The sequence below is a fragment of the Protopterus annectens genome, chromosome 6.part0 (genome assembly GCF_019279795.1).
Source record: "Protopterus annectens isolate FY-2018-M chromosome 6.part0, PAN1.0, whole genome shotgun sequence".
NCBI classification, from domain to species: Eukaryota; Metazoa; Chordata; order Ceratodontiformes; family Protopteridae; genus Protopterus; species Protopterus annectens.
In genome coordinates this window covers 1,437,255,091-1,437,270,874 of record NC_056737.1, presented here as the reverse complement: position 1 = coordinate 1,437,270,874, position 15,784 = coordinate 1,437,255,091, and the positions used below count along the sequence as shown (strand labels likewise).

Sequence of the window (15,784 nt, the reverse complement as noted above, 5' to 3'; positions counted from 1 at the left end):
TGACATTTAAGAAATTGCAGATGGAAATTTCCTATCTGCAAAAAAACATTGATATGGAGCAAGTACCACGAGGGTTGATACTGTGGATGTACCCTAATAGAGCTGAAGGTAATGCAGATTTAATAAATGACTTGCATAAACTTTTTGATCAAACTGGGCTACAAATGATGACATTAATGGTTAAATATAACATACAGGCTTCAGAAAAAAAATGTCCATGGATTTGGAGAATATAAGCCAAACCATATAAAATGATTTAATGTTTGCACAGCAAATCTAATTATAACAACATTTTTATGAATATTGATAATGTTTGTGGCAGCATTTATATCCGGAAAATGAGTAAGATCAAGAGGTATTTGAATGAATATACCAAACAGGAGGTATACCCACTTTCCCCTGGTTGCCGTGACAACAGTGGGGAAGGAGTCAATCGTGAAGCAGATCGGGGAGAGGAAGTGGCGGCACAGGACAGAATTAAAAATGCCAAGTATGCATCTACAGCAAGCATATCCTAATGATGAGAATGTAAGGCATTCGGAGAGGTTGCGTGAAAAGGTCCAACAGTCCCATTTTTGATGATTACCTATCGGGACTATGAGGTACAAGGTGCGAGACAGAAAAATACGAGGACCCATAGCTGGCAGTCAAAAAATTAATGGATTTGGCCTTAAAAATGATGCAGGCTGTAAGTACTGAAAACGTCATCTCCTTACATTCAAGTAATAGTCAAACATCTCCAACTCAATTGTTTGGCAACTGTGATATGAATGACTGTTCTTTATTTAATGCAGATGAAATGGATGATATACGGCAACATAATCCATCCATAGAGTGTAATTATACAGCAGAGAGACTTTCTTCTTTTTGTAATTTAGGCATGGAAATGGTTTCTGATGGACGTTTTCTTAATACTGAAGAGTTATTAATACAAGAAAGTGACCAATATGGTATAATTGAAAATGTAATGTAGTTGAAGATTTTGGGCAAGTATCAATAGACTCTTATACCCAGGTCACTCCAGTACACCAACCTCAAATGGTGCTAATCATGAGACTCCCAACCAAATTGCTAATGCTTTTAATACCTTCTTTACTGAAGCCATCCAATCTCTAGCCAGCAAGCTATCTCCTGACAGCTCCAGCCTTCCTACCCACATTACCAGCTATCTTCCTACTTTCCTATTACAACCCATCTCTACTAACTTCATCTACAAACTCATTCTAAAACTTAAGCCTTGTACTCCTTCTGCTGACCAGATTCCAGCTCAATATCTGCAAAAAGCAGCTAAAGCAGTAGCTTATCCTATATCCATACTAATAAACAGAACCATTAATGAGGGAGCCATCCCAATCATCCGGAAAATCTCACACATTATCCCCCTACATAAAGGAGGCAACTCCACTGAATATTCTATCGACCTATAGCCCTAGTATCCCCCTTAGCAAAAATAATGGAAAAATGCATTCATCATCAGCTTTTAGACCAGTTACTTCAACACAACTTACTAGCACAAAGCCAACATGGCTTTAGGCCATACCATAGTACCACTACAGCCCTCTTATCCTTCACTGACACCATTAAGAGAAATCGCAATAACAATGCTCTCTCTTCAGCTCTATTTATTGATCTTTCAAAAGCTTTCAATATTGTAAACCACACATTGCTTATAAATATTCTCAAATCACTTTCTCTTGACACACTAGCTGTACAATGGTTCAGCTCTTACCTGAGCGACAGGCAGCAAGCTGTTCTGTGTGAAAATAATCTATCATTCCACCTGCCAGTTACACTAGGTGTCCCCCAGGGCTCCATTCTAGGTCCTCTATTCTCTATTTTTATTAATGATCTCTGCAAAGTTACTCCTCATGCAACCTGTATACAATATGCAGATGATTCAACAATAATCTGTACAGCTAAATCATCATCTGAACTACAATCCCTAACTCAAAGTGTTTAACATAGTGGAGACATGGTTCTTAAAATGCTGCCTCCTCCTGAATCCTAAAAAAACAAAGCTCCTGCTCTTTACCCCTAGTTGTAAGTCTATACCTATATATTTCTCTGTTACTTCTAATAATGGTACCCTCATATCCCCTGACACTACCACCAAGCTCCTAGGAATTACTATAAACAACAACCTTAACTTTGACTCCCATATTAACACTATAAAAACAGTTAACAGAAAATGGGCTCCCTATTATAGAGTCAAATCCTTCCTCACTCCTATAGCAAGAACTACTATTGCCCACTCAAATCTTATCTCAACACTTCTTTATGCCTCACCAATCTATACTAATCTGTCAAAAAATAATCTTCTCAAACTAGCTACCTCCTATAACAACTTTGCCAGATTTGCCACTGGTAATCCCTTCAGAACCCATCACTGTGCGAATCTAAAACAACTAGGATGGCTTGTTCTACAAAATCAGCTTCAACTGAGCCAATTTATCATGGCATATAAGATCCTCAACTACCCTAACAATACTCCAATACTCTCAAACCTCATATCCCCCTATAAAAATCTAACTAACTTACAATCGTCAAATAAACTGTTAGCATAAGTAAATTGAACAACATGGCAGATGATTCTCTGTTCTCAAACACTACTGGGAAAAACTGGAACTTTCTACCTACTGAACTGACTTCTCTTCCTTCCCTACCCCTCTTCAGACAAAAACTGAAAATACTCCTCAGAACAAACTGGTTATGCCCTTGCAGTAACCCTGACTAACCTACCACCTCTGCTATTCCCTCTATTCTCCCTAACTGAGTTTATGTTCTTTATTGCATGTGTAAGCAGACCTGTTAACCAGGAAACTGTTATGATAGACTTTATGTGAATATTGTGTTCTATATTTTTTAAATAAATTTAACAAATGTGTTGTAAAACATATTTTAGTATTTTTCAATATTGACTTTATTATAACCTTAAACATTATTTCTCTGTATTTGTCTTGGAGTTTTCTCCCTGGGCCTCTACTGAAAATGGACGTATATCCAGTTAGACTAGCCAGGTCAGCAAATTTAAAATAAAATAAAATAAATAAAATAAAAATAAAATGTATTTGAACCTATAGTTATACAGAATGAAATGGTTTTAAAGTATATAATTATTCAACAAAAGATATCAACATTGAGCATGTTAATCTATTAGCTAAAAGGAAAAATTGATAATGCGCTAGTAGATTTAAAGTGTTTTACTAGAAAATTGAATTTAAAAGTTTGGTTTAATATACAGAATGATGAATGAACCAGGGAAGGGAGATGTTTAAAAAGACTAAGCACTTTCAACCCACCATTAAATAACCTAATTAAGTTGTATGAACAAATGTGTGAAAAAGACATCAGGAAGGCTCTTAGACAAAAAAACAAGTAAAGCTATTAATAATATGACTGAAGATTAGGAACGTTTGCTAAGTGAACTGGCTGAGGATGTTAAAATCCATATTACGAACCTAGATAAGGGTAATGGGGTTGTTATAATGAACAAAGCTGACTATCTGAATGGGATGAATGCCCTACTGATGGATGGGACATATATGGAGAGGTCCCTTAATGAAATAAACATAACATATAGGAAAATAGAATTAATACTTGATGACCTGGTATATCAAGGGCAAATTAGTGAGGATGAGCATACATTCATGTTTAATAAACACCCCATGATACCTAGTATTTTTGGGATACCCAAGGTCCATAAATGACTGAAGGACCCCAAATTATGATCAATAGTTGATAAAGCAAGTTTTGGAACATTTTCTATTAGAATATACTTGGATAAAAAATTGCAAGTTGGTCCATATAATACCATATATTAGCGAAGACTCATGGCAATTCACGGATAAGGAGGGAAGGATACAGTTAAACAGTGACATAATATTGGTCACTATATATGTATGCAGTCTCTTCACATTAATACCCCATGAGGAAGGATTGGTTTGCTTGGAGGCCCACTTACAAAAAACTGGATTATATGACCAGGATGAGATAAACACATATATAACATTAATGGAAGTGGTCTTACAAAACAAATTATATATATTTTGAAGGACAGTTTTACAAGCAAAGTACAGGGGTAGCAATGGGGGCAGCTTGTGCCCCTCTCTTTGCAAATTATGTTATGTCATACTGGGAACAACAGTATATTATGGAAGGAGAATATCATTCCAAGATTTTGTACTACACCAGGTTTTTGGATGACCTTTTCATTATTTGGAAGGGAAATGAGTATGAATTGGGTCGATTTTATGAATATATTAATCATACCGTGAGTTTTTTACAGTTTACTCACACACAGTACAACTAATATCTCATATTTAGATGTTGTTGTTGTGTCTTTCAGCTTTTACCCCGTTAGGGGTCGCCACAGCAGAACTCTGGTCCGCTAATGATTGTCAGTAGATTTTTACGTGCCGAGTTGCTGGCCCTGACACACAACCTTCAACAAAGGTACGTCCATTCAGGCATGTCTCCACACAGAAGACGCTCTAGCTGAGAATCGAACAGGACAATATCTTACTGTGAGACGACAACAGTACCGCAGCACCACCACCGCAGCTATCTCATATTTAGATGTAAATTTAGTTATTACTAGGGAGAATAAACTGGTGTCTGGAATATATTGAAAACCAACTTTTTCTAACTCATATTTAGAATTTACCAGTGGACACCCATATTTTCAAAAAAGTTTATAGTAAAGGGACAATTGGTACGAGCCGCAAGAATGGTAAGCTCGGCTACCAACTTTATGAATGAAATTCAATTTATCTTGAAAATGTTTAAAGCCAGGGGGTACCCCCAGAAATTATTGGATGGTATTAGAAAGGAGATTATAAGCAAACATATTGATGAGACTTCTAAGCCAATTTTGAAGAGTTCTAGCAGTGATAGTATTAAGGCCAATAATTTGGGGTGACACAATAAGACAGGACATTTTAAAATAGGTTTTATAACTACCTTTAATCAAGATGTATGGAAAGTAGTTGAGATAATTCAAAATAATTGGGACATATTACAATATGACCAAAATGTGGGACAAAAGGTTGGGCAGAGACCGAAAGTAATATACAAAAAAACAGGTATTTTAAAAAAATATTGGAAATGGGTAAACATAACAGTGAGAATTCCATTAATAGAATTAAAGGGAATTTTAAATGTAAGAGATGTACTTTTTGTTCACTCATTTTAGAGATGGGGGATAAGTTTATTTTGAATGGAAAAGTTATAATGATCAATGGACATTACAACAGTAACACTCAGAATATAGTGTATATAGCAAAATGTCTGCATTGTCCCATATTTTACATAAGAAAAACTAGCAGGCATTTTAAAAATCGGATATGTGAGCACCTATTAGATATCAAGCATGATAGGATGACAAATGCACTTGCTAGGTATTTGAATGAATGTAGGGACCATACTTTTAAATTTTTGATGATCAACATTTACAAAAATATCCACAGGGTAAATGTCTGGACGTACATTTAGATATTAATGAATTAAGATGGCAGTTGAGACTCAATGCCACTGTACACCCAGGGATTAATAAAGACATTTGTATCACCAGTATTTTAAAGTTAAAAACATATTTTAGGTTAAATTTGAATATGTATTTTATTTATTTTCTATGATGTAATGTACTCATTGGTTATGAATTTTGTCCAATTTATTTGATGTTTGCATCTCAAACTAATTTTAAAGGCAATCTGGTTTTATGATGGATTTTAAGTATTAATTCATTAATTATTCAATTTTATAATTAGTGATTAGGGTTGATTGTTATTATATAAGGCTGGGTTGGGGTGTTTGATTTTTGTTCTGATTTTGTTCTGAAGAAGTCCCTTGTAATTTAGGGGAAGAAAGCGCTTAACATGGTTGTTTGTCAAATATAGCTGGTTGTTTCCTGAACTGTGGTTGCTTTGGTTATATAGTTTTGGTATTCAATTGATTGGAAATACTGTGTGTGTACCTATTATCTTCTCAGTGAATGTCCCCCATTGTTGCCAGTTTTGAGGATTGAGACTCCTTGATTACTGGTTGGCAGTGGTGGGTCGTCACATCCAGTAAACATAATTTTTAGATCACAGGATGTAAGCAAGACTGTTTTAGTGAGCAGTGGTGCACAAAGCTCATCAGTTTACTTAAATGTCATTTTTACCAGTAGCATAGCTATGGTGGGGTTAGAGGGGCAACTGACCTCAATATCTCTTTAATGCAATACTGGCCTTTAGAAGTCAGTATTGCATTTGTGGTCATATCTGAGCACTGTATTGCTCCGTGTGTGCTCTTAACTGCAGCAATTGCCTGTTACAATGTAATAAGCAATTTGCCACAGGTAAAAAAAAAAAAAGCTTCTTTTTTAAAACTAAAATTGTTTGCTACAGTTTAAAAATATGATATTTTTAAAACTAAAACAGGGGCACTGTAATGCTCAGTGCAGGCAGGGTATGCACTGCAGCAACTCTTTGTTATGTTTGTCACAAGCAGTGTACTACAGTTTAAAAGGAGGTAATGCTTGTTTTTAATTTTTATTTTTTAACTAAAACATGAGTGCTGTAGTGCTTTGTGCAGGCAAGGTATAAAGTGTTGCAACTGTTTACTACATTTCTTGCAAATACTTTGCTACAGTTTAAAAACATTTATTGAAATATGTTGAAGGATGTTGCAACTGTTTGCTACATTTTTTGCAAATACTTTGAAAAGTTTAAAAAATTTTTTTTAAATATGTTGAGGGAGGGTTGGGGACAGGGCACAGACATGGGAACTAAATTGCTGGGGATGGGGGGCATGTCATACATCTAGTCACCTGGATGGTGTGCCAGTCGAAGAAACGTGCCCGTTTTGATTTTTTTTTTTTTTTTTTTTTGCTCTTCAATTGAAGACATGAGGAGGTGTGGCACTGGTTCATAATACTAGCCTAGTCTGAAACAGATATGCTACTCATTTTTAGTTCTTGATATCTGGTTCAGTGGTTGAGAAGTCAGATCCTATTGTTTTCAAATTCTAAAAGAGGATTGGGAGTATGATAGCTAGGAGTTAAAGACAGCAAAAAAATCAAATTAAACAAACTAAGGCTTTGTCGTTGATGGCAGTCAAAAGCTAATGTTATAGAAAGGGACATTAATTTACATGATTCAGTGACTACCTATTTAAGAGTCAGTAGAAAGTTTGGAAGGATGAGTTGGGAGGCAGTGTAGGAGACCAAAGTCCTGGACTGTTAGGTGTTAAAAAAGGGAAAGAAGGATCCCACATGGTATTATTTCTAAAACTGGTTAACTGGCTTAATAAAATGTATTCCCTACTTAAGACCTCAGATGGGTAAGGTGCACAGAAGTGACAAGGGAGGTTCAAACTTTGCAAAGTTGTGCCATATGGTAGCTAAATGCCACTGTAATGGAACTAAAGGCTGGATGATCTAAAATGTGGCTTTGCAGAGGTGGTCACTGTTTGCAAGGCAAAAAGTATGTGTAGTAGAGGATCTACTCCCTCTTGTTCACCATCAGATATACAACAGGTCATCAATAAGGGAAGGGACCTCAATGAAGGGCTGTAACCATGCTCACCTGCTTAGGATCATAGAAGATTATTAGGCTATCAACCCGGAGGTCATTTTAATACTAGCTGTTTCATCCCAATGTAATACCACAGAAATGCTAGTCAATACCCAAGACTACATGTAGTAATGACTGCCCATGTCCAGGAGGGTTGTGGGCTCTATCCCTGGTAAGAATTTATGGTGCTCCATTCACTTTTCCAGGTTCCTCTTTAACAGTGCCATAGAAGTGCTCTGTTTCACATGAATTGGTAGCCTGTTCCAAAGATGCGGCAGTCGCTGGGAGATAAATCTGCCCCTCCAGCATGTCCTATTTAAGTAGCAGGCCATGCTTATGTCCCTGGAATGGGTAGCCCTAGTACTGTTTGATTTCTGGATATGCAAGTTCATTAGGTATGGGTCTTGGATTGCACTGTAGGCCAGGCATATGTCTCCCCTAAGAAGTCGATATGATATGGAGTATAGTGACGGGGACTTTAGTCGGACTGTGTAAAGCACATGCTAGAGTTCCTTGATCTTCTTTGTTAGAAACCTCTGAGGTCTGCTTATTACTGCAGATGCTTAGTATGGTACATGCCAAACAGGGTGTTATATTCAGTTATGGGCCGGATAAGTGCCGAGTATAGGGACATTATAACTTCTTTTGCTCTCGAGGCAATGCCTTTACTAACCAAGTGTGCAACATAGAAAGCTTTCCTTACTACAGTAGACACATGGTGATCGAAGTTAAGGTTGCAGTCAACGTTTCTTCCCAGGTCGATTACCATGCCATAGGTGCTTAAAGTATTGTTGTTGATTTGATAGTGTGTGGGTCATTGTTTGTGCTGAAGGGAATGATGATGCATTTCTTTGCTTACAGTTTGAGACCAAGACTAATCCACCAGTCATTGGTCTGCATGAGACTCTCTTGGAGTATACTGACATCATTTAGGGGTTCAATGATTGCACCTAGTTTGCAGTCATATGCAAGCTTGGTCAGACATAACTCCTTAGTTTTGACCTAAACGTCTGAGAAGTATATACCAAACATAAGTGGTTCTGGCACTGACTCCTGTGCCACCCCACTAGTAACAGGTCTGCTGGTTGATGTGTAGTCATCCCCTTTGATAATGTGTGTCTCATTTGTGAGCCATTTAACAACCCATCTTGCAATGAAGGGGTTTACATTCAGTTTGCTAAGTTTATCAGTAGTGCCTGAGTGTGGGATTTTGTTGAAAGTCTTTGCCAGGTTGAGGTACACTGTGTGCACAGATTTGCTCTCGTCAATGGAGTTGGTCACCTTTTCCAAGAAATCCACTAAATCTAGCAAGCAGGATCTGCTTTTTACAAAGCCAAATTGTGTAGGATACAGGGTTTGGAGGTCACCTATGTCTTTATTTATGAGGTCCATAATGATACATTCCATGGTCTTACAGATGAGGTTGGTCAGGCTCAAGGGTTTGTAATTCCAAGGATTTGTTGCTAGGTCACCTTTGTGGAGGGGAATAATTGTCACTGTTCTCCATTCCACAGGAACAAAGCCTGTGGTTAAGTTATGACTGAAAAGGTACTTAGTGGTGATGCTAGTTCATGTTTTAGCCTATTTAGAAGACAGCCTGGGATGTCGTCTGGTCCCATAGAGGCTATTTTATTGCCTTGGAAAAGGGTATGAGGACCTGCACTTCAGATATGTAGAGTGGGGGGGGGGGTTAGGGGAAGGTTTGTTGTAAGTTAGGAGGGGATAAGGGAATCAAGTTTTTGTGAAACCTATCCACTAGCGAGTTTGTTATCTCTATGGGTTCAGTGTTTGTGATACCATTAGCCACAAATTCTGTACATGGCTGGGTCCCACCCTTTAGGTTAAAGACATAGCTATAAAAGGCCTTATGGTCATCCTTGGCTGTATTTGCTAAGTTTCTTTCAAAAGAGCCTTTGGAGGATTTGATAAGTTGTCTTATTTGCCTGCTGAGGCGGGTGCTTTTCCATTGTTGGGGCCTTGCCTTTGTTATCTTGGACAGCAAGTTTTTGTGTTCATTGTAATGTTTATTGATGCTGATTGTCCACCATGGCAGCCTGTTTTTACTTAGGGCTCTAGCTTTGATGCTTGTATCAGAGGGGGAGCACACATACACACACACACACACACACAGATATTTCTATATATCTAAATATATATATATATATATATATATATATATATATATATATATATATATATATAAAAAACATACATATTGTTTATATATATATATATATATATATATATATATATATATATATATATATATATATATATACACACATATTTGTATACATCTGTTTGGAGAACAGCCAAATCCTACAACTCTGTAATACAGGGTCAAAAGCCCAGTGAAGTGGGTAGAGATGAAAAATAATCCCCTCAAAAAGATGTCATAAAGCAGAGTGATGTTGGCCAGGGAAGTGCAGCAAATGGTAAAAAAGATAAGGGCCTTAAAAATCTGTTTCATTTTATCAAGAGTGGTGGTATGAAGGAAGCTGAACATGACACACAGGAAATGAAGATTCAGAGATCAGATTCTAAAGACTACTGAGACAGTCTCTAAACAGAAACTTCCATCCAATAAAAGGAAGTATCCGGATAATTTGAAGGAAATGTAATAATTATAGCCAGGTATTCGGTGACCATGGCTGCAACAACAGGCAAAGGCAAGGCAAGGATGGGGAGACAGAGCATTGCAGGAAACTTGAGCAAGGAAGTTTTACTATCATTAAATGAATTAAGAGAACTGATGGTATAATTCACGGAGACTGGATGTCACAAAGGTCAAGTAAAAAACTTTCATCAGGTAAGAATATTTGGGGCGGTGATAGGATCTTTGAGGGAAATCCTTACAACTTCTACTTCTTTTCTACTTGCTTTTCCTTTGAGCTACAGTTAATTCACAATAGGACTGGGAGGGTGGCCTAATGGTCAAGGTGTTTGCCTTACAAACACAAGGTGCAGGGTTTGAGTCTCACAAAGGATAATTGGCTAGGCTTACAATGGCTCACAAGGGCAGTTAGCCTAGTACTAACCTATGAACAAGACTGCTTCTTTTCTACTATCTTTTCCTTTGAGCTACAGTTAATTCACGATAGGATATGAAGTTGTTACTCATGCTGGGTAAGACACGCCGCACTATATAAAGGGAAGTAAAGAAAGGAACATGATCAGCGTTGAGTTGGATTTCTAGTTGCTACTGTTTGCTTGTTTTTTGTTATTGTGAGAAGTTTGACCCCTCGTAAGATGCAGTCTTTTTTCATTCCATGGTATTGTTTTATTAAGTTGTTAGCACTTGCATTTATGAGGCTATAAGTAGAGGTAGCCTCTCTGAAAAGGGGAGGGGGGGGTCAAAAGGTTCAGTGTATGCAGAGTGCCTAATAACCCTGGCACTGTTTACTTAATTCCACATGTTGATCTTATGCTTTGCTATGTCTTTTGGAGCAGAGGCTTTACTGTCCAACATGCAGCCTTTTAAGGCCATTAAATGGAACCCAGCTTGTCCATAATGAGTGACTGAAGGGTCCCTTATAATTTGAATTTTTGCATTTTACAATATTATATTAGGCAGGAAGTGATATTTATGAGGATAATGATGTTGATGTGATTTTTGCAATATCTTATGTACAAATGCCTATCTCGTTAGGTACATTATTAACTTGGATAACCTGGGGTATAGGGGGTAGTCAGGAGAGGGCACATGCACTGGGAGATGTTCTGGCTTTATATGTTACAGGGGTAAGACTGGGGTAGATTTGTTTTTCATGAAAAGGTAAAAGTTACTTCTCTTATGCTTGTCTGGAAGGAGTACTGGGTATGAAGTGGAACTATGTCAGTCTTGAGGGGGGGGTAATATATTTTACACATTCCCATAATTATTGACTTCTATAGTGTATAAGTGAGGAAGGCTGAAGCAATTAGCAATATATCAGAGATAGAAAGCTAGGGAAGTGTAGAGGATACAGTAAGGGATAGAAGAAAAGAAAGAAGACATATGTGCATAAGAAGAGATAGAATGGCGGAGATGGATTAGGAGACTGGCTTTTACAATGGGAAGACTACTGAAGTCCTGGAGATGGCAAAGCTGGTGGGGTGTGGTGCAAGTGTAAGTGAGCCTGTGAGTTTCAATATAGGGCTGTGGAAGTGCAGTACCAAAAAAGCAGCAGGGGGACTTGGAATGTAAGGTCAGGGATGCATTGAGGAGGAGGCATAGTCTATTAAGTAAATCCAAACAAGAGTTCCAACAAGGCACAAAAACACTGAAAAACTGCAAAAAGTGCCAAGAGACACAAAGAACACCAGCCAAGTGACAGTAATGGATGATTATTCAACCAAAGCAGATGCTCCACAAAGCACGTTAACGCTTCACAAATACAATACGTTTTCGTTCATAACAAACTTCATCAGATGCAGTCCCCAGAGATTTGTGCTGCAACCCTTCTGGACCAACCTCCAGAGCTCCTTAACAAGCTTGACAACACTACAATAACCAACTAAAAAGTGTTAGTTGGCTATTGTAGCATTGTTTACTGTCACTTGGATAGCTATTAATTCTGTATCCTGTAATGTGTGGGGGGAGATCCATTTCATTTTCAGAATGGAAACTGGCGAAGTTGCATAGGGAATGTGTATAGGTCATGTTCTTGCAGGACGTGAAAATGCAATGGAAGGAAATGAGGAGTTTGCCTAAAAGGCTTTAACTGGGGGCATATGACTGTGCTAAAAGTGAGGAAAGAGAGGAGCAAGTACTTCAGCAAGGGATTGTTTAAGGTAAGAATTGGTGCGGTTATACATCAAGGAGACAGTAGATAGGTTGTGACCAGAGGTTATATTAAGGGTGGAGGAATAGTGTTGGAGCTTTTCTATGACCCTTATTTTGACAAAGCAGAAGTGCTGTATGCTTTTATGCTTTTATTCAGGGCAATGAAGGAAGTGAGGAAGGTGGAAGATACAGTAATACCCAAGGAAGGGAAAATCTGATTTTGATGTAGCGCCAGCATTTGATAGACTACGAACTGAGTTTTTCAGGAAATGCCAGAAAAGGATGAGGAAGATATCAGTGAGGCTATTAGGAGGGACAAACATGGCTGCATATTGCAGGATCCTTTTTCTAGGAGGGAAACCAAACATACTAGGCATTTTGATGGGGCTTTCAGTAAATATGAAGACTGAGGAGAAAATGGTAATGGTCAATATATTAGAAAGAAGAGTGCTGGTAAGAGTCAATATATTAGAAAGAAGAGTGCTGGTAAGAGTCAATATATTAGAAAGAAGAGTGCTGGTAAGAGTCAATATATTAGAAAGAAGAGTGCTGGTAAGAGTCAATATATTAGAAAGAAGAGTGCTGGTAAGAGTCACTATATTAGAAAGAAGAGTGCTGGTAAGAGTCAATATATTAGAAAGAAGAGTGCTGGTAAGAGTCGATATATTAGAAAGAAGAGTGCTGGATCATGATATGGTGTTCATATGGAAGATGGCTAAAGAGACTGAAAGTCACTGCATTTGGAATTTGGATAGGAGGATAAAAACAGAACAGATATGATTGAAAGGAATACTGAAACAGGTTTATAAAGAAATTATGAGGGAGTAGGAACATATAGTGGTGTGGCAATGGGACTTGGCAAAAATGGACAAGAACTTTGAGAGAAGTAGGAAAGAAGACTAAGCAAAGGCAGAACAGGATTCCAGATGGAAAAAAAAAACAAATGCTTCTTTAGATAGAATGGAGGGAGAAGAAGGCGAATAAAGTAGAGATAATTTCAGATGTGAAAAGCCTGGATTGGAAGAAAACGTAAAAAGATGAGATTCATGGTGATGACAAGGGGATATAGACACAAAATTGTCAGCATGTGTGTTTAATGACCCACGTGAGAGGAGATAGGTGTTCATTGATAAGGAATATATTGATGCATATGAGGTTTCATAAGTTTTAAAACACTTTATATTCTAAAAAAATGTGGTAGAGGATGACAAACAGATCTGGAAAAGGATTATATTGACTTAGGAAGCTAATATTCAATTAAACAGGGACACTGGTAAATGTGCATCGACTGTAGCTAATGGTTATATAATGAGAAGTAAAACAATATGCTCAGTTGGGTTCCCCATCAATTCTTGGTATGATAGTAGGGCTGCACGTCATGGGAGGATAATCTCAGATTGGTACAAGTATGTGAGAGGTACCAACTTTTATGGTTAAAACTATCACAATCATGTTGCCTAAAGGCACATATGATTAAAAGGATCCTGCAAATTTCCACCCCAATTCACAATGTATTATGTATGTAAAGTTGTTTGTGAAGGTTTTAATGGCCTGATTGGAGAAGGTGTTTCCTAAATAGTTCATAGTGACCAGTCAGGGTTTGCCAAGGGGAGATACTCATGACACCATTGGAGGTTATTGGTGAATTTTATTGCATAGGTGGAATATGGGGAGCAAAAGAAGGCAGACATAATGTTACCTGATATCCTTAACACATTCAATATGATTAGATGAGCTTGTATATTAGGTGTGGAAGGGCAAACTGGGGGACAGGGCAGATATGTGAGAGCACTAGAGACCCCATATGAGGAAACTTCAACAAGGGCTATGGCTAGTGGGGGAGCACATTCTGGAAAAACAAACTTTCAGAGAGGGATGAGGCAATGCTGCCCTCTATCACTTGTGCTTTATTTACATAATTATTTGCGTTTGTTGACATGAAAAGTCTGACCAGGTTTTTCAGCACTTTTCAGCATAGGTCCAATGAGAAAAGTTCAGGAAATTACTGACAGATTAAGAGGAAATTACATGATCAAAATAAAGATTCACAGTAGTGATTACACTTCATTAAGCTAATAGCATAACAAATTCTATTGCTGACAAGATGCTGGCTCAAAGAGGGATGGAAGTGTATTGTCTGACATAGATAAAAACTTAGCCTATTTAGCAGATGGCTGCTTACTACTGTTGGAGCAATATATAACCAGGGATATTGGACCATCTAAAGAATTTTGTGAGAAGAGCAGGTCTGTGTTATTATAATAAAGTTCCTTAGTCATGATAACATATAACGGGAAGAAAAGAGAGATGGGCTATCGAAGAGATGTAGGAAAGGAAATATCTGGAAATGCAGGCATTCCCGATTGTACATGTAGTGAATGACAGGATCTAGGCGGGAATGAAAAAGAGGTTTCAGCAGCTATCAAAGAGATGGCACATGGGAGATTTAAATTATATTTCTTTTAGTTTTTGCCCTTGGTGTATCATTCAGGAACTCACCTGCAACTCAAAAGAGTATGAGAGATTCAAAATTTATGTCATTAAGCAAAAAAGAATAAACAGCATGTCTTTGGAAGGTGGGTGTCAGGGAATATGCATTAGTAGTGAGGCAAGGATTGGTAATGATAGGAATTTCCTGATGTCAGAAAATATGGAACAACAGTAAATATGGATCAAAGATGTATGGGAATACAGTTCCAGAATTTATGGAGGGAGGTTTAGAAAGCTAAAGGAAAGGAGGGTAGCTGGCCTCTTCTGGATAAATTAGTCAGATAAATAGAGAAGTGGGTTGAACAGTCAATTTCAGAGAGGTATTTGAAAGATGGAAAGATAAAGGTCTATCATATATGAAGCATCTAATGGAGCAGGAGAATATGGGTGGATTAATTACCTTCATGTATTTCTTGCAAGAGAAACAATAAAAGGACAATCAAGTTGTTGATTTAATGAAAACTAGTCAAAGTGTGAAAAGTATAGAAGTCAGTTTATACATAAGGAATTTGTGGCTATGGTATGATAGACTAAGAGGTAAGGAAAAGATGGGAGATGGGGTATGACAGAATATGGAAAGAGCTGGAGATATTTGCAGACTTTAAAAAGAATTAATCTGGTATATGAACTTTGAAAGAAAGTGCTTTATCAGTGATGTGGGACTTGGAGAAGAGTAAAGGAAGAAGAGCGGTGCTTCAATGATCAGTCTTGGTAAAGTGGTAAGTAAGGGTTACCGACATGGAAGGAGCACAGTTGTATCTGCGATTATGGAGGACATTAGAGATAGTATGGCAGAAGACTTACAGGTTTCTTCCAGTTAGAGACAAGATGTTTTCGATGTTCAGTATATATAAGACAGATTCATGTAGCAATGAGGCATTACACTTCTAGACAAAGTTATAGTCATACCTCTTAACCCATTTAAAATGTTGCAGAATGTCCATATTTTTGCGTCATATTTTTGATCTAATCCTTG

General features: G+C 37.6%; 1 protein-coding gene across 1 annotated transcript in view; it reads right to left on the bottom strand.

Annotated features, from left to right (window-relative positions):
- THSD7B (thrombospondin type 1 domain containing 7B) overlaps nt 1-15,784 on the bottom strand; it is a 6,482,604-nt gene that overhangs the window by 5,481,524 nt on the left and 985,296 nt on the right. The gene's annotated exons all lie outside the window — the stretch shown is intronic.